Here is a 19,792-nt window from a genome sequence, read left to right on the forward strand (position 1 = left end):
GGCCTCCACAGAGGGAGAGCCACGCTGAATGTAATACTGGCCAAAACTTTGTCCCGGGGCTGCCTTACAGCTGTAGACATCAAGCTCTGCAAGCGAGAAGCAGTTCACTGCCCTTCGCTCTGCGTAGCAAGAGCTGACCCCAGCAGTCTGTCCTGTGTTGTGTGGCTCGGAAAACAAAACGGGGACTCCCAGCGCACATGCTCTCCCTCAGAAGGAATTCACACGCGACTCTCTTAGGCCTACGCAAAGCCGCAGAGGAGTTAAAGCACTCTATGGAGTCAGGGTTCATGGAGGTGGCTGCCCACCCAACTTGGCTGATAGGAAGCGCTCGCGCTTCCCTTGAGGCTAGGGGTCACTTTGACTTCACACTTTAGCTAGGGCAAGCGTGGGATGAGCTCCCAGCAAGGCACTGGAGACCACCTGCATTCGTAGGAGAAAACTCACTGTCTTCACTGAGGCACTCCTGGAGGTGACTAGAAGACGGGTAAGGGCAGTGTCTTTCAGTCAGCCTTGAGGCCGCCACTATCGACCTTTCAAATGGGGAAAAGACTGCCCTCTGCCAGGCTTCTCAATTACCAACTGGATCACCCAGCACATACACCTATCTTCTCTGACCATCCAAGGGAGACCCGTGGAACACAGTTCGGCCTTCTGCGATGAAACTTTTGGATGCAGTGTGTGCTGCATGTGGTGAACGGCACAAACCCCGAACTGCCCTCAGCAGGCCTACCTGGGTGACTTCGGATGTTCCCAATGCCTAGCAATGCTCGGGGTTACTCTCTGCATTACTTCGGGCTGGACCTAAAGTCCAGTTTCCGCATCACCTAGAGAGACGTCGAGCAGGAGTCCCCAAACCGAATTGGAGCCCCGGTGGTTTCTTTCAGGGCCGCTTAGTTTTCCTCAACGTGGCAGACCCGCAGGGAACGAAACCCTGCCAAGAACCGCGTTCCTGGGGCTGTTTCAAAGCTGTGGGACGCTCGCCTCAGAGAACACCTTAGTTCCCGGCCCTTCCAACTGCATAGGGAGGGATGTGCCCAGAGCTGTGTATCCCTTGCTTGTGCTCAGAAGGCTTTGGGTACGCAGTGTACTTCCTTGGAAAGAAGTGCCCACGTGAGAGTCTTGAGCGCTGTGAGGCATACTAAAGCTAAAGCCGTCCACTGACTAAGACCTCCTGGAAACCGGGGCGCCCCTATCTCTGGGAATGGGAAAATGTGCACCTTACCTCGAGACTAGAGGTCACATTTAGTGGGCACCTTAGCTACAGTATGCTCCTGGGGGTGAGCTCCCCGGAAGGAATCGCAAGCACCTGGTTTCTTTTGGAAAAACTCACCGCTCCTCAGAGGAATCTGTGGAGTGAATAGTAGCAGGCGGCTTGGAAGCTGCAACGAAGTGGCTTTCCAAAGGGGGAAAGTCGGGCTTCTCCCACATCCTCCCAGTGCCAACTTGAGCCCACGACGCATTTGCCAGCACTCGCTGACTGACACCTGGAGACTTTCAGCAACCCTGGGCCTTTCTAGGATCCCACTTCGTTGGACGGGGGGTGTTCTGCGTGCCACGAGGAGCAGCACCCGCTTAATGACTTAGTCAGGCCGAGGGGACCTTGCCTCGTCCAAATGCCTCAGAGTCGTACCGGCTTTTCTGTACTTTCTGTCAGGCTGCACCTGCAGTGTACCTTGCGTCACAATAGTGAGATGACAGGTTAAGGGTTGCCAGGATGCACTTTAGGCTCAGGGATTCTCTCAGTGCCGTTCGGAGGGCCTCCACAGAGGGAGAGCCACGCTGAATGTAATACTGGCCAAAACTTTGTCCCGGGGCTGCCTTACAGCTGTAGACATCAAGCTCTGCAAGCGAGAAGCAGTTCACTGCCCTTCGCTCTGCGTAGCAAGAGCTGACCCCAGCAGTCTGTCCTGTGTTGTGTGGCTCGGAAAACAAAACGGGGACTCCCAGCGCACATGCTCTCCCTCAGAAGGAATTCACACGCGACTCTCTTAGGCCTACGCAAAGCCGCAGAGGAGTTAAAGCACTCTATGGAGTCAGGGTTCATGGAGGTGGCTGCCCACCCAACTTGGCTGATAGGAAGCGCTCGCGCTTCCCTTGAGGCTAGGGGTCACTTTGACTTCACACTTTAGCTAGGGCAAGCGTGGGATGAGCTCCCAGCAAGGCACTGGAGACCACCTGGATTCGTAGGAGAAAACTCACTGTCTTCACTGAGGCACTCCTGGAGGTGACTAGAAGACGGGTAAGGGCAGTGTCTTTCAGTCAGCCTTGAGGCCGCCACTATCGACCTTTCAAATGGGGAAAAGACTGCCCTCTGCCAGGCTTCTCAATTACCAACTGGATCACCCAGCACATACACCTATCTTCTCTGACCATCCAAGGGAGACCCGTGGAACACAGTTCGGCCTTCTGCGATGAAACTTTTGGATGCAGTGTGTGCTGCATGTGGTGAACGGCACAAACCCCGAACTGCCCTCAGCAGGCCTACCTGGGTGACTTCGGATGTTCCCAATGCCTAGCAATGCTCGGGGTTACTCTCTGCATTACTTCGGGCTGGACCTAAAGTCCAGTTTCCGCATCACCTAGAGAGACGTCGAGCAGGAGTCCCCAAACCGAATTGGAGCCCCGGTGGTTTCTTTCAGGGCCGCTTAGTTTTCCTCAACGTGGCAGACCCGCAGGGAACGAAACCCTGCCAAGAACCGCGTTCCTGGGGCTGTTTCAAAGCTGTGGGACGCTCGCCTCAGAGAACACCTTAGTTCCCGGCCCTTCCAACTGCATAGGGAGGGATGTGCCCAGAGCTGTGTATCCCTTGCTTGTGCTCAGAAGGCTTTGGGTACGCAGTGTACTTCCTTGGAAAGAAGTGCCCACGTGAGAGTCTTGAGCGCTGTGAGGCATACTAAAGCTAAAGCCGTCCACTGACTAAGACCTCCTGGAAACCGGGGCGCCCCTATCTCTGGGAATGGGAAAATGTGCACCTTACCTCGAGACTAGAGGTCACATTTAGTGGGCACCTTAGCTACAGTATGCTCCTGGGGGTGAGCTCCCCGGAAGGAATCGCAAGCACCTGGTTTCTTTTGGAAAAACTCACCGCTCCTCAGAGGAATCTGTGGAGTGAATAGTAGCAGGCGGCTTGGAAGCTGCAACGAAGTGGCTTTCCAAAGGGGGAAAGTCGGGCTTCTCCCACATCCTCCCAGTGCCAACTTGAGCCCACGACGCATTTGCCAGCACTCGCTGACTGACACCTGGAGACTTTCAGCAACCCTGGGCCTTTCTAGGATCCCACTTCGTTGGACGGGGGGTGTTCTGCGTGCCACGAGGAGCAGCACCCGCTTAATGACTTAGTCAGGCCGAGGGGACCTTGCCTCGTCCAAATGCCTCAGAGTCGTACCGGCTTTTCTGTACTTTCTGTCAGGCTGCACCTGCAGTGTACCTTGCGTCACAATAGTGAGATGACAGGTTAAGGGTTGCCAGGATGCACTTTAGGCTCAGGGATTCTCTCAGTGCCGTTCGGAGGGCCTCCACAGAGGGAGAGCCACGCTGAATGTAATACTGGCCAAAACTTTGTCCCGGGGCTGCCTTACAGCTGTAGACATCCAGCTCTGCAAGCGAGAAGCAGTTCACTGCCCTTCGCTCTGCGTAGCAAGAGCTGACCCCAGCAGTCTGTCCTGTGTTGTGTGGCTCGGAAAACAAAACGGGGACTCCCAGCGCACATGCTCTCCCTCAGAAGGAATTCACACGCGACTCTCTTAGGCCTACGCAAAGCCGCAGAGGAGTTAAAGCACTCTATGGAGTCAGGGTTCATGGAGGTGGCTGCCCACCCAACTTGGCTGATAGGAAGCGCTCGCGCTTCCCTTGAGGCTAGGGGTCACTTTGACTTCACACTTTAGCTAGGGCAAGCGTGGGATGAGCTCCCAGCAAGGCACTGGAGACCACCTGCATTCGTAGGAGAAAACTCACTGTCTTCACTGAGGCACTCCTGGAGGTGACTAGAAGACGGGTAAGGGCAGTGTCTTTCAGTCAGCCTTGAGGCCGCCACTATCGACCTTTCAAATGGGGAAAAGACTGCCCTCTGCCAGGCTTCTCAATTACCAACTGGATCACCCAGCACATACACCTATCTTCTCTGACCATCCAAGGGAGACCCGTGGAACACAGTTCGGCCTTCTGCGATGAAACTTTTGGATGCAGTGTGTGCTGCATGTGGTGAACGGCACAAACCCCGAACTGCCCTCAGCAGGCCTACCTGGGTGACTTCGGATGTTCCCAATGCCTAGCAATGCTCGGGGTTACTCTCTGCATTACTTCGGGCTGGACCTAAAGTCCAGTTTCCGCATCACCTAGAGAGACGTCGAGCAGGAGTCCCCAAACCGAATTGGAGCCCCGGTGGTTTCTTTCAGGGCCGCTTAGTTTTCCTCAACGTGGCAGACCCGCAGGGAACGAAACCCTGCCAAGAACCGCGTTCCTGGGGCTGTTTCAAAGCTGTGGGACGCTCGCCTCAGAGAACACCTTAGTTCCCGGCCCTTCCAACTGCATAGGGAGGGATGTGCCCAGAGCTGTGTATCCCTTGCTTGTGCTCAGAAGGCTTTGGGTACGCAGTGTACTTCCTTGGAAAGAAGTGCCCACGTGAGAGTCTTGAGCGCTGTGAGGCATACTAAAGCTAAAGCCGTCCACTGACTAAGACCTCCTGGAAACCGGGGCGCCCCTATCTCTGGGAATGGGAAAATGTGCACCTTACCTCGAGACTAGAGGTCACATTTAGTGGGCACCTTAGCTACAGTATGCTCCTGGGGGTGAGCTCCCCGGAAGGAATCGCAAGCACCTGGTTTCTTTTGGAAAAACTCACCGCTCCTCAGAGGAATCTGTGGAGTGAATAGTAGCAGGCGGCTTGGAAGCTGCAACGAAGTGGCTTTCCAAAGGGGGAAAGTCGGGCTTCTCCCACATCCTCCCAGTGCCAACTTGAGCCCACGACGCATTTGCCAGCACTCGCTGACTGACACCTGGAGACTTTCAGCAACCCTGGGCCTTTCTAGGATCCCACTTCGTTGGACGGGGGGTGTTCTGCGTGCCACGAGGAGCAGCACCCGCTTAATGACTTAGTCAGGCCGAGGGGACCTTGCCTCGTCCAAATGCCTCAGAGTCGTACCGGCTTTTCTGTACTTTCTGTCAGGCTGCACCTGCAGTGTACCTTGCGTCACAATAGTGAGATGACAGGTTAAGGGTTGCCAGGATGCACTTTAGGCTCAGGGATTCTCTCAGTGCCGTTCGGAGGGCCTCCACAGAGGGAGAGCCACGCTGAATGTAATACTGGCCAAAACTTTGTCCCGGGGCTGCCTTACAGCTGTAGACATCAAGCTCTGCAAGCGAGAAGCAGTTCACTGCCCTTCGCTCTGCGTAGCAAGAGCTGACCCCAGCAGTCTGTCCTGTGTTGTGTGGCTCGGAAAACAAAACGGGGACTCCCAGCGCACATGCTCTCCCTCAGAAGGAATTCACACGCGACTCTCTTAGGCCTACGCAAAGCCGCAGAGGAGTTAAAGCACTCTATGGAGTCAGGGTTCATGGAGGTGGCTGCCCACCCAACTTGGCTGATAGGAAGCGCTCGCGCTTCCCTTGAGGCTAGGGGTCACTTTGACTTCACACTTTAGCTAGGGCAAGCGTGGGATGAGCTCCCAGCAAGGCACTGGAGACCACCTGCATTCGTAGGAGAAAACTCACTGTCTTCACTGAGGCACTCCTGGAGGTGACTAGAAGACGGGTAAGGGCAGTGTCTTTCAGTCAGCCTTGAGGCCGCCACTATCGACCTTTCAAATGGGGAAAAGACTGCCCTCTGCCAGGCTTCTCAATTACCAACTGGATCACCCAGCACATACACCTATCTTCTCTGACCATCCAAGGGAGACCCGTGGAACACAGTTCGGCCTTCTGCGATGAAACTTTTGGATGCAGTGTGTGCTGCATGTGGTGAACGGCACAAACCCCGAACTGCCCTCAGCAGGCCTACCTGGGTGACTTCGGATGTTCCCAATGCCTAGCAATGCTCGGGGTTACTCTCTGCATTACTTCGGGCTGGACCTAAAGTCCAGTTTCCGCATCACCTAGAGAGACGTCGAGCAGGAGTCCCCAAACCGAATTGGAGCCCCGGTGGTTTCTTTCAGGGCCGCTTAGTTTTCCTCAACGTGGCAGACCCGCAGGGAACGAAACCCTGCCAAGAACCGCGTTCCTGGGGCTGTTTCAAAGCTGTGGGACGCTCGCCTCAGAGAACACCTTAGTTCCCGGCCCTTCCAACTGCATAGGGAGGGATGTGCCCAGAGCTGTGTATCCCTTGCTTGTGCTCAGAAGGCTTTGGGTACGCAGTGTACTTCCTTGGAAAGAAGTGCCCACGTGAGAGTCTTGAGCGCTGTGAGGCATACTAAAGCTAAAGCCGTCCACTGACTAAGACCTCCTGGAAACCGGGGCGCCCCTATCTCTGGGAATGGGAAAATGTGCACCTTACCTCGAGACTAGAGGTCACATTTAGTGGGCACCTTAGCTACAGTATGCTCCTGGGGGTGAGCTCCCCGGAAGGAATCGCAAGCACCTGGTTTCTTTTGGAAAAACTCACCGCTCCTCAGAGGAATCTGTGGAGTGAATAGTAGCAGGCGGCTTGGAAGCTGCAACGAAGTGGCTTTCCAAAGGGGGAAAGTCGGGCTTCTCCCACATCCTCCCAGTGCCAACTTGAGCCCACGACGCATTTGCCAGCACTCGCTGACTGACACCTGGAGACTTTCAGCAACCCTGGGCCTTTCTAGGATCCCACTTCGTTGGACGGGGGGTGTTCTGCGTGCCACGAGGAGCAGCACCCGCTTAATGACTTAGTCAGGCCGAGGGGACCTTGCCTCGTCCAAATGCCTCAGAGTCGTACCGGCTTTTCTGTACTTTCTGTCAGGCTGCACCTGCAGTGTACCTTGCGTCACAATAGTGAGATGACAGGTTAAGGGTTGCCAGGATGCACTTTAGGCTCAGGGATTCTCTCAGTGCCGTTCGGAGGGCCTCCACAGAGGGAGAGCCACGCTGAATGTAATACTGGCCAAAACTTTGTCCCGGGGCTGCCTTACAGCTGTAGACATCAAGCTCTGCAAGCGAGAAGCAGTTCACTGCCCTTCGCTCTGCGTAGCAAGAGCTGACCCCAGCAGTCTGTCCTGTGTTGTGTGGCTCGGAAAACAAAACGGGGACTCCCAGCGCACATGCTCTCCCTCAGAAGGAATTCACACGCGACTCTCTTAGGCCTACGCAAAGCCGCAGAGGAGTTAAAGCACTCTATGGAGTCAGGGTTCATGGAGGTGGCTGCCCACCCAACTTGGCTGATAGGAAGCGCTCGCGCTTCCCTTGAGGCTAGGGGTCACTTTGACTTCACACTTTAGCTAGGGCAAGCGTGGGATGAGCTCCCAGCAAGGCACTGGAGACCACCTGCATTCGTAGGAGAAAACTCACTGTCTTCACTGAGGCACTCCTGGAGGTGACTAGAAGACGGGTAAGGGCAGTGTCTTTCAGTCAGCCTTGAGGCCGCCACTATCGACCTTTCAAATGGGGAAAAGACTGCCCTCTGCCAGGCTTCTCAATTACCAACTGGATCACCCAGCACATACACCTATCTTCTCTGACCATCCAAGGGAGACCCGTGGAACACAGTTCGGCCTTCTGCGATGAAACTTTTGGATGCAGTGTGTGCTGCATGTGGTGAACGGCACAAACCCCGAACTGCCCTCAGCAGGCCTACCTGGGTGACTTCGGATGTTCCCAATGCCTAGCAATGCTCGGGGTTACTCTCTGCATTACTTCGGGCTGGACCTAAAGTCCAGTTTCCGCATCACCTAGAGAGACGTCGAGCAGGAGTCCCCAAACCGAATTGGAGCCCCGGTGGTTTCTTTCAGGGCCGCTTAGTTTTCCTCAACGTGGCAGACCCGCAGGGAACGAAACCCTGCCAAGAACCGCGTTCCTGGGGCTGTTTCAAAGCTGTGGGACGCTCGCCTCAGAGAACACCTTAGTTCCCGGCCCTTCCAACTGCATAGGGAGGGATGTGCCCAGAGCTGTGTATCCCTTGCTTGTGCTCAGAAGGCTTTGGGTACGCAGTGTACTTCCTGGGAAAGAAGTGCCCACGTGAGAGTCTTGAGCGCTGTGAGGCATACTAAAGCTAAAGCCGTCCACTGACTAAGACCTCCTGGAAACCGGGGCGCCCCTATCTCTGGGAATGGGAAAATGTGCACCTTACCTCGAGACTAGAGGTCACATTTAGTGGGCACCTTAGCTACAGTATGCTCCTGGGGGTGAGCTCCCCGGAAGGAATCGCAAGCACCTGGTTTCTTTTGGAAAAACTCACCGCTCCTCAGAGGAATCTGTGGAGTGAATAGTAGCAGGCGGCTTGGAAGCTGCAACGAAGTGGCTTTCCAAAGGGGGAAAGTCGGGCTTCTCCCACATCCTCCCAGTGCCAACTTGAGCCCACGACGCATTTGCCAGCACTCGCTGACTGACACCTGGAGACTTTCAGCAACCCTGGGCCTTTCTAGGATCCCACTTCGTTGGACGGGGGGTGTTCTGCGTGCCACGAGGAGCAGCACCCGCTTAATGACTTAGTCAGGCCGAGGGGACCTTGCCTCGTCCAAATGCCTCAGAGTCGTACCGGCTTTTCTGTACTTTCTGTCAGGCTGCACCTGCAGTGTACCTTGCGTCACAATAGTGAGATGACAGGTTAAGGGTTGCCAGGATGCACTTTAGGCTCAGGGATTCTCTCAGTGCCGTTCGGAGGGCCTCCACAGAGGGAGAGCCACGCTGAATGTAATACTGGCCAAAACTTTGTCCCGGGGCTGCCTTACAGCTGTAGACATCAAGCTCTGCAAGCGAGAAGCAGTTCACTGCCCTTCGCTCTGCGTAGCAAGAGCTGACCCCAGCAGTCTGTCCTGTGTTGTGTGGCTCGGAAAACAAAACGGGGACTCCCAGCGCACATGCTCTCCCTCAGAAGGAATTCACACGCGACTCTCTTAGGCCTACGCAAAGCCGCAGAGGAGTTAAAGCACTCTATGGAGTCAGGGTTCATGGAGGTGGCTGCCCACCCAACTTGGCTGATAGGAAGCGCTCGCGCTTCCCTTGAGGCTAGGGGTCACTTTGACTTCACACTTTAGCTAGGGCAAGCGTGGGATGAGCTCCCAGCAAGGCACTGGAGACCACCTGGATTCGTAGGAGAAAACTCACTGTCTTCACTGAGGCACTCCTGGAGGTGACTAGAAGACGGGTAAGGGCAGTGTCTTTCAGTCAGCCTTGAGGCCGCCACTATCGACCTTTCAAATGGGGAAAAGACTGCCCTCTGCCAGGCTTCTCAATTACCAACTGGATCACCCAGCACATACACCTATCTTCTCTGACCATCCAAGGGAGACCCGTGGAACACAGTTCGGCCTTCTGCGATGAAACTTTTGGATGCAGTGTGTGCTGCATGTGGTGAACGGCACAAACCCCGAACTGCCCTCAGCAGGCCTACCTGGGTGACTTCGGATGTTCCCAATGCCTAGCAATGCTCGGGGTTACTCTCTGCATTACTTCGGGCTGGACCTAAAGTCCAGTTTCCGCATCACCTAGAGAGACGTCGAGCAGGAGTCCCCAAACCGAATTGGAGCCCCGGTGGTTTCTTTCAGGGCCGCTTAGTTTTCCTCAACGTGGCAGACCCGCAGGGAACGAAACCCTGCCAAGAACCGCGTTCCTGGGGCTGTTTCAAAGCTGTGGGACGCTCGCCTCAGAGAACACCTTAGTTCCCGGCCCTTCCAACTGCATAGGGAGGGATGTGCCCAGAGCTGTGTATCCCTTGCTTGTGCTCAGAAGGCTTTGGGTACGCAGTGTACTTCCTGGGAAAGAAGTGCCCACGTGAGAGTCTTGAGCGCTGTGAGGCATACTAAAGCTAAAGCCGTCCACTGACTAAGACCTCCTGGAAACCGGGGCGCCCCTATCTCTGGGAATGGGAAAATGTGCACCTTACCTCGAGACTAGAGGTCACATTTAGTGGGCACCTTAGCTACAGTATGCTCCTGGGGGTGAGCTCCCCGGAAGGAATCGCAAGCACCTGGTTTCTTTTGGAAAAACTCACCGCTCCTCAGAGGAATCTGTGGAGTGAATAGTAGCAGGCGGCTTGGAAGCTGCAACGAAGTGGCTTTCCAAAGGGGGAAAGTCGGGCTTCTCCCACATCCTCCCAGTGCCAACTTGAGCCCACGACGCATTTGCCAGCACTCGCTGACTGACACCTGGAGACTTTCAGCAACCCTGGGCCTTTCTAGGATCCCACTTCGTTGGACGGGGGGTGTTCTGCGTGCCACGAGGAGCAGCACCCGCTTAATGACTTAGTCAGGCCGAGGGGACCTTGCCTCGTCCAAATGCCTCAGAGTCGTACCGGCTTTTCTGTACTTTCTGTCAGGCTGCACCTGCAGTGTACCTTGCGTCACAATAGTGAGATGACAGGTTAAGGGTTGCCAGGATGCACTTTAGGCTCAGGGATTCTCTCAGTGCCGTTCGGAGGGCCTCCACAGAGGGAGAGCCACGCTGAATGTAATACTGGCCAAAACTTTGTCCCGGGGCTGCCTTACAGCTGTAGACATCAAGCTCTGCAAGCGAGAAGCAGTTCACTGCCCTTCGCTCTGCGTAGCAAGAGCTGACCCCAGCAGTCTGTCCTGTGTTGTGTGGCTCGGAAAACAAAACGGGGACTCCCAGCGCACATGCTCTCCCTCAGAAGGAATTCACACGCGACTCTCTTAGGCCTACGCAAAGCCGCAGAGGAGTTAAAGCACTCTATGGAGTCAGGGTTCATGGAGGTGGCTGCCCACCCAACTTGGCTGATAGGAAGCGCTCGCGCTTCCCTTGAGGCTAGGGGTCACTTTGACTTCACACTTTAGCTAGGGCAAGCGTGGGATGAGCTCCCAGCAAGGCACTGGAGACCACCTGGATTCGTAGGAGAAAACTCACTGTCTTCACTGAGGCACTCCTGGAGGTGACTAGAAGACGGGTAAGGGCAGTGTCTTTCAGTCAGCCTTGAGGCCGCCACTATCGACCTTTCAAATGGGGAAAAGACTGCCCTCTGCCAGGCTTCTCAATTACCAACTGGATCACCCAGCACATACACCTATCTTCTCTGACCATCCAAGGGAGACCCGTGGAACACAGTTCGGCCTTCTGCGATGAAACTTTTGGATGCAGTGTGTGCTGCATGTGGTGAACGGCACAGACCCCGAACTGCCCTCAGCAGGCCTACCTGGGTGACTTCGGATGTTCCCAATGCCTAGCAATGCTCGGGGTTACTCTCTGCATTACTTCGGGCTGGACCTAAAGTCCAGTTTCCGCATCACCTAGAGAGACGTCGAGCAGGAGTCCCCAAACCGAATTGGAGCCCCGGTGGTTTCTTTCAGGGCCGCTTAGTTTTCCTCAACGTGGCAGACCCGCAGGGAACGAAACCCTGCCAAGAACCGCGTTCCTGGGGCTGTTTCAAAGCTGTGGGACGCTCGCCTCAGAGAACACCTTAGTTCCCGGCCCTTCCAACTGCATAGGGAGGGATGTGCCCAGAGCTGTGTATCCCTTGCTTGTGCTCAGAAGGCTTTGGGTACGCAGTGTACTTCCTGGGAAAGAAGTGCCCACGTGAGAGTCTTGAGCGCTGTGAGGCATACTAAAGCTAAAGCCGTCCACTGACTAAGACCTCCTGGAAACCGGGGCGCCCCTATCTCTGGGAATGGGAAAATGTGCACCTTACCTCGAGACTAGAGGTCACATTTAGTGGGCACCTTAGCTACAGTATGCTCCTGGGGGTGAGCTCCCCGGAAGGAATCGCAAGCACCTGGTTTCTTTTGGAAAAACTCACCGCTCCTCAGAGGAATCTGTGGAGTGAATAGTAGCAGGCGGCTTGGAAGCTGCAACGAAGTGGCTTTCCAAAGGGGGAAAGTCGGGCTTCTCCCACATCCTCCCAGTGCCAACTTGAGCCCACGACGCATTTGCCAGCACTCGCTGACTGACACCTGGAGACTTTCAGCAACCCTGGGCCTTTCTAGGATCCCACTTCGTTGGACGGGGGGTGTTCTGCGTGCCACGAGGAGCAGCACCCGCTTAATGACTTAGTCAGGCCGAGGGGACCTTGCCTCGTCCAAATGCCTCAGAGTCGTACCGGCTTTTCTGTACTTTCTGTCAGGCTGCACCTGCAGTGTACCTTGCGTCACAATAGTGAGATGACAGGTTAAGGGTTGCCAGGATGCACTTTAGGCTCAGGGATTCTCTCAGTGCCGTTCGGAGGGCCTCCACAGAGGGAGAGCCACGCTGAATGTAATACTGGCCAAAACTTTGTCCCGGGGCTGCCTTACAGCTGTAGACATCAAGCTCTGCAAGCGAGAAGCAGTTCACTGCCCTTCGCTCTGCGTAGCAAGAGCTGACCCCAGCAGTCTGTCCTGTGTTGTGTGGCTCGGAAAACAAAACGGGGACTCCCAGCGCACATGCTCTCCCTCAGAAGGAATTCACACGCGACTCTCTTAGGCCTACGCAAAGCCGCAGAGGAGTTAAAGCACTCTATGGAGTCAGGGTTCATGGAGGTGGCTGCCCACCCAACTTGGCTGATAGGAAGCGCTCGCGCTTCCCTTGAGGCTAGGGGTCACTTTGACTTCACACTTTAGCTAGGGCAAGCGTGGGATGAGCTCCCAGCAAGGCACTGGAGACCACCTGGATTCGTAGGAGAAAACTCACTGTCTTCACTGAGGCACTCCTGGAGGTGACTAGAAGACGGGTAAGGGCAGTGTCTTTCAGTCAGCCTTGAGGCCGCCACTATCGACCTTTCAAATGGGGAAAAGACTGCCCTCTGCCAGGCTTCTCAATTACCAACTGGATCACCCAGCACATACACCTATCTTCTCTGACCATCCAAGGGAGACCCGTGGAACACAGTTCGGCCTTCTGCGATGAAACTTTTGGATGCAGTGTGTGCTGCATGTGGTGAACGGCACAGACCCCGAACTGCCCTCAGCAGGCCTACCTGGGTGACTTCGGATGTTCCCAATGCCTAGCAATGCTCGGGGTTACTCTCTGCATTACTTCGGGCTGGACCTAAAGTCCAGTTTCCGCATCACCTAGAGAGACGTCGAGCAGGAGTCCCCAAACCGAATTGGAGCCCCGGTGGTTTCTTTCAGGGCCGCTTAGTTTTCCTCAACGTGGCAGACCCGCAGGGAACGAAACCCTGCCAAGAACCGCGTTCCTGGGGCTGTTTCAAAGCTGTGGGACGCTCGCCTCAGAGAACACCTTAGTTCCCGGCCCTTCCAACTGCATAGGGAGGGATGTGCCCAGAGCTGTGTATCCCTTGCTTGTGCTCAGAAGGCTTTGGGTACGCAGTGTACTTCCTTGGAAAGAAGTGCCCACGTGAGAGTCTTGAGCGCTGTGAGGCATACTAAAGCTAAAGCCGTCCACTGACTAAGACCTCCTGGAAACCGGGGCGCCCCTATCTCTGGGAATGGGAAAATGTGCACCTTACCTCGAGACTAGAGGTCACATTTAGTGGGCACCTTAGCTACAGTATGCTCCTGGGGGTGAGCTCCCCGGAAGGAATCGCAAGCACCTGGTTTCTTTTGGAAAAACTCACCGCTCCTCAGAGGAATCTGTGGAGTGAATAGTAGCAGGCGGCTTGGAAGCTGCAACGAAGTGGCTTTCCAAAGGGGGAAAGTCGGGCTTCTCCCACATCCTCCCAGTGCCAACTTGAGCCCACGACGCATTTGCCAGCACTCGCTGACTGACACCTGGAGACTTTCAGCAACCCTGGGCCTTTCTAGGATCCCACTTCGTTGGACGGGGGGTGTTCTGCGTGCCACGAGGAGCAGCACCCGCTTAATGACTTAGTCAGGCCGAGGGGACCTTGCCTCGTCCAAATGCCTCAGAGTCGTACCGGCTTTTCTGTACTTTCTGTCAGGCTGCACCTGCAGTGTACCTTGCGTCACAATAGTGAGATGACAGGTTAAGGGTTGCCAGGATGCACTTTAGGCTCAGGGATTCTCTCAGTGCCGTTCGGAGGGCCTCCACAGAGGGAGAGCCACGCTGAATGTAATACTGGCCAAAACTTTGTCCCGGGGCTGCCTTACAGCTGTAGACATCAAGCTCTGCAAGCGAGAAGCAGTTCACTGCCCTTCGCTCTGCGTAGCAAGAGCTGACCCCAGCAGTCTGTCCTGTGTTGTGTGGCTCGGAAAACAAAACGGGGACTCCCAGCGCACATGCTCTCCCTCAGAAGGAATTCACACGCGACTCTCTTAGGCCTACGCAAAGCCGCAGAGGAGTTAAAGCACTCTATGGAGTCAGGGTTCATGGAGGTGGCTGCCCACCCAACTTGGCTGATAGGAAGCGCTCGCGCTTCCCTTGAGGCTAGGGGTCACTTTGACTTCACACTTTAGCTAGGGCAAGCGTGGGATGAGCTCCCAGCAAGGCACTGGAGACCACCTGGATTCGTAGGAGAAAACTCACTGTCTTCACTGAGGCACTCCTGGAGGTGACTAGAAGACGGGTAAGGGCAGTGTCTTTCAGTCAGCCTTGAGGCCGCCACTATCGACCTTTCAAATGGGGAAAAGACTGCCCTCTGCCAGGCTTCTCAATTACCAACTGGATCACCCAGCACATACACCTATCTTCTCTGACCATCCAAGGGAGACCCGTGGAACACAGTTCGGCCTTCTGCGATGAAACTTTTGGATGCAGTGTGTGCTGCATGTGGTGAACGGCACAAACCCCGAACTGCCCTCAGCAGGCCTACCTGGGTGACTTCGGATGTTCCCAATGCCTAGCAATGCTCGGGGTTACTCTCTGCATTACTTCGGGCTGGACCTAAAGTCCAGTTTCCGCATCACCTAGAGAGACGTCGAGCAGGAGTCCCCAAACCGAATTGGAGCCCCGGTGGTTTCTTTCAGGGCCGCTTAGTTTTCCTCAACGTGGCAGACCCGCAGGGAACGAAACCCTGCCAAGAACCGCGTTCCTGGGGCTGTTTCAAAGCTGTGGGACGCTCGCCTCAGAGAACACCTTAGTTCCCGGCCCTTCCAACTGCATAGGGAGGGATGTGCCCAGAGCTGTGTATCCCTTGCTTGTGCTCAGAAGGCTTTGGGTACGCAGTGTACTTCCTTGGAAAGAAGTGCCCACGTGAGAGTCTTGAGCGCTGTGAGGCATACTAAAGCTAAAGCCGTCCACTGACTAAGACCTCCTGGAAACCGGGGCGCCCCTATCTCTGGGAATGGGAAAATGTGCACCTTACCTCGAGACTAGAGGTCACATTTAGTGGGCACCTTAGCTACAGTATGCTCCTGGGGGTGAGCTCCCCGGAAGGAATCGCAAGCACCTGGTTTCTTTTGGAAAAAGTCACCGCTCCTCAGAGGAATCTGTGGAGTGAATAGTAGCAGGCGGCTTGGAAGCTGCAACGAAGTGGCTTTCCAAAGGGGGAAAGTCGGGCTTCTCCCACATCCTCCCAGTGCCAACTTGAGCCCACGACGCATTTGCCAGCACTCGCTGACTGACACCTGGAGACTTTCAGCAACCCTGGGCCTTTCTAGGATCCCACTTCGTTGGACGGGGGGTGTTCTGCGTGCCACGAGGAGCAGCACCCGCTTAATGACTTAGTCAGGCCGAGGGGACCTTGCCTCGTCCAAATGCCTCAGAGTCGTACCGGCTTTTCTGTACTTTCTGTCAGGCTGCACCTGCAGTGTACCTTGCGTCACAATAGTGAGATGACAGGTTAAGGGTTGCCAGGATGCACTTTAGGCTCAGGGATTCTCTCAGTGCCGTTCGGAGGGCCTCCACAGAGGGAGAGCCACGCTGAATGTAATACTGGCCAAAACTTTGTCCCGGGGCTGCCTTACAGCTGTAGACATCAAGCTCTGCAAGCGAGAAGCAGTTCACTGCCCTTCGCTCTGCGTAGCAAGAGCTGACCCCAGCAGTCTGTCCTGTGTTGTGTGGCTCGGAAAACAAAACGGGGACTCCCAGCGCACATGCTCTCCCTCAGAAGGAATTCACACGCGACTCTCTTAGGCCTACGCAAAGCCGCAGAGGAGTTAAAGCACTCTATGGAGTCAGGGTTCATGGAGGTGGCTGCCCACCCAACTTGGCTGATAGGAAGCGCTCGCGCTTCCCTTGAGGCTAGGGGTCACTTTGACTTCACACTTTAGCTAGGGCAAGCGTGGGATGAGCTCCCAGCAAGGCACTGGAGACCACCTGGATTCGTAGGAGAAAACTCACTGTCTTCACTGAGGCACTCCTGGATGTGACTAGAAGACGGGTAAGGGCAGTGTCTTTCAGTCAGCCTTGAGGCCGCCACTATCGACCTTTCAAATGGGGAAAAGACTGCCCTCTGCCAGGCTTCTCAATTACCAACTGGATCACCCAGCACATACACCTATCTTCTCTGACCATCCAAGGGAGACCCGTGGAACACAGTTCGGCCTTCTGCGATGAAACTTTTGGATGCAGTGTGTGCTGCATGTGGTGAACGGCACAGACCCCGAACTGCCCTCAGCAGGCCTACCTGGGTGACTTCGGATGTTCCCAATGCCTAGCAATGCTCGGGGTTACTCTCTGCATTACTTCGGGCTGGACCTAAAGTCCAGTTTCCGCATCACCTAGAGAGACGTCGAGCAGGAGTCCCCAAACCGAATTGGAGCCCCGGTGGTTTCTTTCAGGGCCGCTTAGTTTTCCTCAACGTGGCAGACCCGCAGGGAACGAAACCCTGCCAAGAACCGCGTTCCTGGGGCTGTTTCAAAGCTGTGGGACGCTCGCCTCAGAGAACACCTTAGTTCCCGGCCCTTCCAACTGCATAGGGAGGGATGTGCCCAGAGCTGTGTATCCCTTGCTTGTGCTCAGAAGGCTTTGGGTACGCAGTGTACTTCCTTGGAAAGAAGTGCCCACGTGAGAGTCTTGAGCGCTGTGAGGCATACTAAAGCTAAAGCCGTCCACTGACTAAGACCTCCTGGAAACCGGGGCGCCCCTATCTCTGGGAATGGGAAAATGTGCACCTTACCTCGAGACTAGAGGTCACATTTAGTGGGCACCTTAGCTACAGTATGCTCCTGGGGGTGAGCTCCCCGGAAGGAATCGCAAGCACCTGGTTTCTTTTGGAAAAACTCACCGCTCCTCAGAGGAATCTGTGGAGTGAATAGTAGCAGGCGGCTTGGAAGCTGCAACGAAGTGGCTTTCCAAAGGGGGAAAGTCGGGCTTCTCCCACATCCTCCCAGTGCCAACTTGAGCCCACGACGCATTTGCCAGCACTCGCTGACTGACACCTGGAGACTTTCAGCAACCCTGGGCCTTTCTAGGATCCCACTTCGTTGGACGGGGGGTGTTCTGCGTGCCACGAGGAGCAGCACCCGCTTAATGACTTAGTCAGGCCGAGGGGACCTTGCCTCGTCCAAATGCCTCAGAGTCGTACCGGCTTTTCTGTACTTTCTGTCAGGCTGCACCTGCAGTGTACCTTGCGTCACAATAGTGAGATGACAGGTTAAGGGTTGCCAGGATGCACTTTAGGCTCAGGGATTCTCTCAGTGCCGTTCGGAGGGCCTCCACAGAGGGAGAGCCACGCTGAATGTAATACTGGCCAAAACTTTGTCCCGGGGCTGCCTTACAGCTGTAGACATCAAGCTCTGCAAGCGAGAAGCAGTTCACTGCCCTTCGCTCTGCGTAGCAAGAGCTGACCCCAGCAGTCTGTCCTGTGTTGTGTGGCTCGGAAAACAAAACGGGGACTCCCAGCGCACATGCTCTCCCTCAGAAGGAATTCACACGCGACTCTCTTAGGCCTACGCAAAGCCGCAGAGGAGTTAAAGCACTCTATGGAGTCAGGGTTCATGGAGGTGGCTGCCCACCCAACTTGGCTGATAGGAAGCGCTCGCGCTTCCCTTGAGGCTAGGGGTCACTTTGACTTCACACTTTAGCTAGGGCAAGCGTGGGATGAGCTCCCAGCAAGGCACTGGAGACCACCTGGATTCGTAGGAGAAAACTCACTGTCTTCACTGAGGCACTCCTGGAGGTGACTAGAAGACGGGTAAGGGCAGTGTCTTTCAGTCAGCCTTGAGGCCGCCACTATCGACCTTTCAAATGGGGAAAAGACTGCCCTCTGCCAGGCTTCTCAATTACCAACTGGATCACCCAGCACATACACCTATCTTCTCTGACCATCCAAGGGAGACCCGTGGAACACAGTTCGGCCTTCTGCGATGAAACTTTTGGATGCAGTGTGTGCTGCATGTGGTGAACGGCACAGACCCCGAACTGCCCTCAGCAGGCCTACCTGGGTGACTTCGGATGTTCCCAATGCCTAGCAATGCTCGGGGTTACTCTCTGCATTACTTCGGGCTGGACCTAAAGTCCAGTTTCCGCATCACCTAGAGAGACGTCGAGCAGGAGTCCCCAAACCGAATTGGAGCCCCGGTGGTTTCTTTCAGGGCCGCTTAGTTTTCCTCAACGTGGCAGACCCGCAGGGAACGAAACCCTGCCAAGAACCGCGTTCCTGGGGCTGTTTCAAAGCTGTGGGACGCTCGCCTCAGAGAACACCTTAGTTCCCGGCCCTTCCAACTGCATAGGGAGGGATGTGCCCAGAGCTGTGTATCCCTTGCTTGTGCTCAGAAGGCTTTGGGTACGCAGTGTACTTCCTTGGAAAGAAGTGCCCACGTGAGAGTCTTGAGCGCTGTGAGGCATACTAAAGCTAAAGCCGTCCACTGACTAAGACCTCCTGGAAACCGGGGCGCCCCTATCTCTGGGAATGGGAAAATGTGCACCTTACCTCGAGACTAGAGGTCACATTTAGTGGGCACCTTAGCTACAGTATGCTCCTGGGGGTGAGCTCCCCGGAAGGAATCGCAAGCACCTGGTTTCTTTTGGAAAAACTCACCGCTCCTCAGAGGAATCTGTGGAGTGAATAGTAGCAGGCGGCTTGGAAGCTGCAACGAAGTGGCTTTCCAAAGGGGGAAAGTCGGGCTTCTCCCACATCCTCCCAGTGCCAACTTGAGCCCACGACGCATTTGCCAGCACTCGCTGACTGACACCTGGAGACTTTCAGCAACCCTGGGCCTTTCTAGGATCCCACTTCGTTGGACGGGGGGTGTTCTGCGTGCCACGAGGAGCAGCACCCGCTTAATGACTTAGTCAGGCCGAGGGGACCTTGCCTCGTCCAAATGCCTCAGAGTCGTACCGGCTTTTCTGTACTTTCTGTCAGGCTGCACCTGCAGTGTACCTTGCGTCACAATAGTGAGATGACAGGTTAAGGGTTGCCAGGATGCACTTTAGGCTCAGGGATTCTCTCAGTGCCGTTCGGAGGGCCTCCACAGAGGGAGAGCCACGCTGAATGTAATACTGGCCAAAACTTTGTCCCGGGGCTGCCTTACAGCTGTAGACATCAAGCTCTGCAAGCGAGAAGCAGTTCACTGCCCTTCGCTCTGCGTAGCAAGAGCTGACCCCAGCAGTCTGTCCTGTGTTGTGTGGCTCGGAAAACAAAACGGGGACTCCCAGCGCACATGCTCTCCCTCAGAAGGAATTCACACGCGACTCTCTTAGGCCTACGCAAAGCCGCAGAGGAGTTAAAGCACTCTATGGAGTCAGGGTTCATGGAGGTGGCTGCCCACCCAACTTGGCTGATAGGAAGCGCTCGCGCTTCCCTTGAGGCTAGGGGTCACTTTGACTTCACACTTTAGCTAGGGCAAGCGTGGGATGAGCTCCCAGCAAGGCACTGGAGACCACCTGGATTCGTAGGAGAAAACTCACTGTCTTCACTGAGGCACTCCTGGAGGTGACTAGAAGACGGGTA

This window comes from Mesoplodon mirus, assembly GCF_964341445.2.
Source record: "Mesoplodon mirus genome assembly, chromosome: 4".
Classification (NCBI taxonomy): domain Eukaryota; kingdom Metazoa; phylum Chordata; class Mammalia; order Artiodactyla; family Ziphiidae; genus Mesoplodon; species Mesoplodon mirus.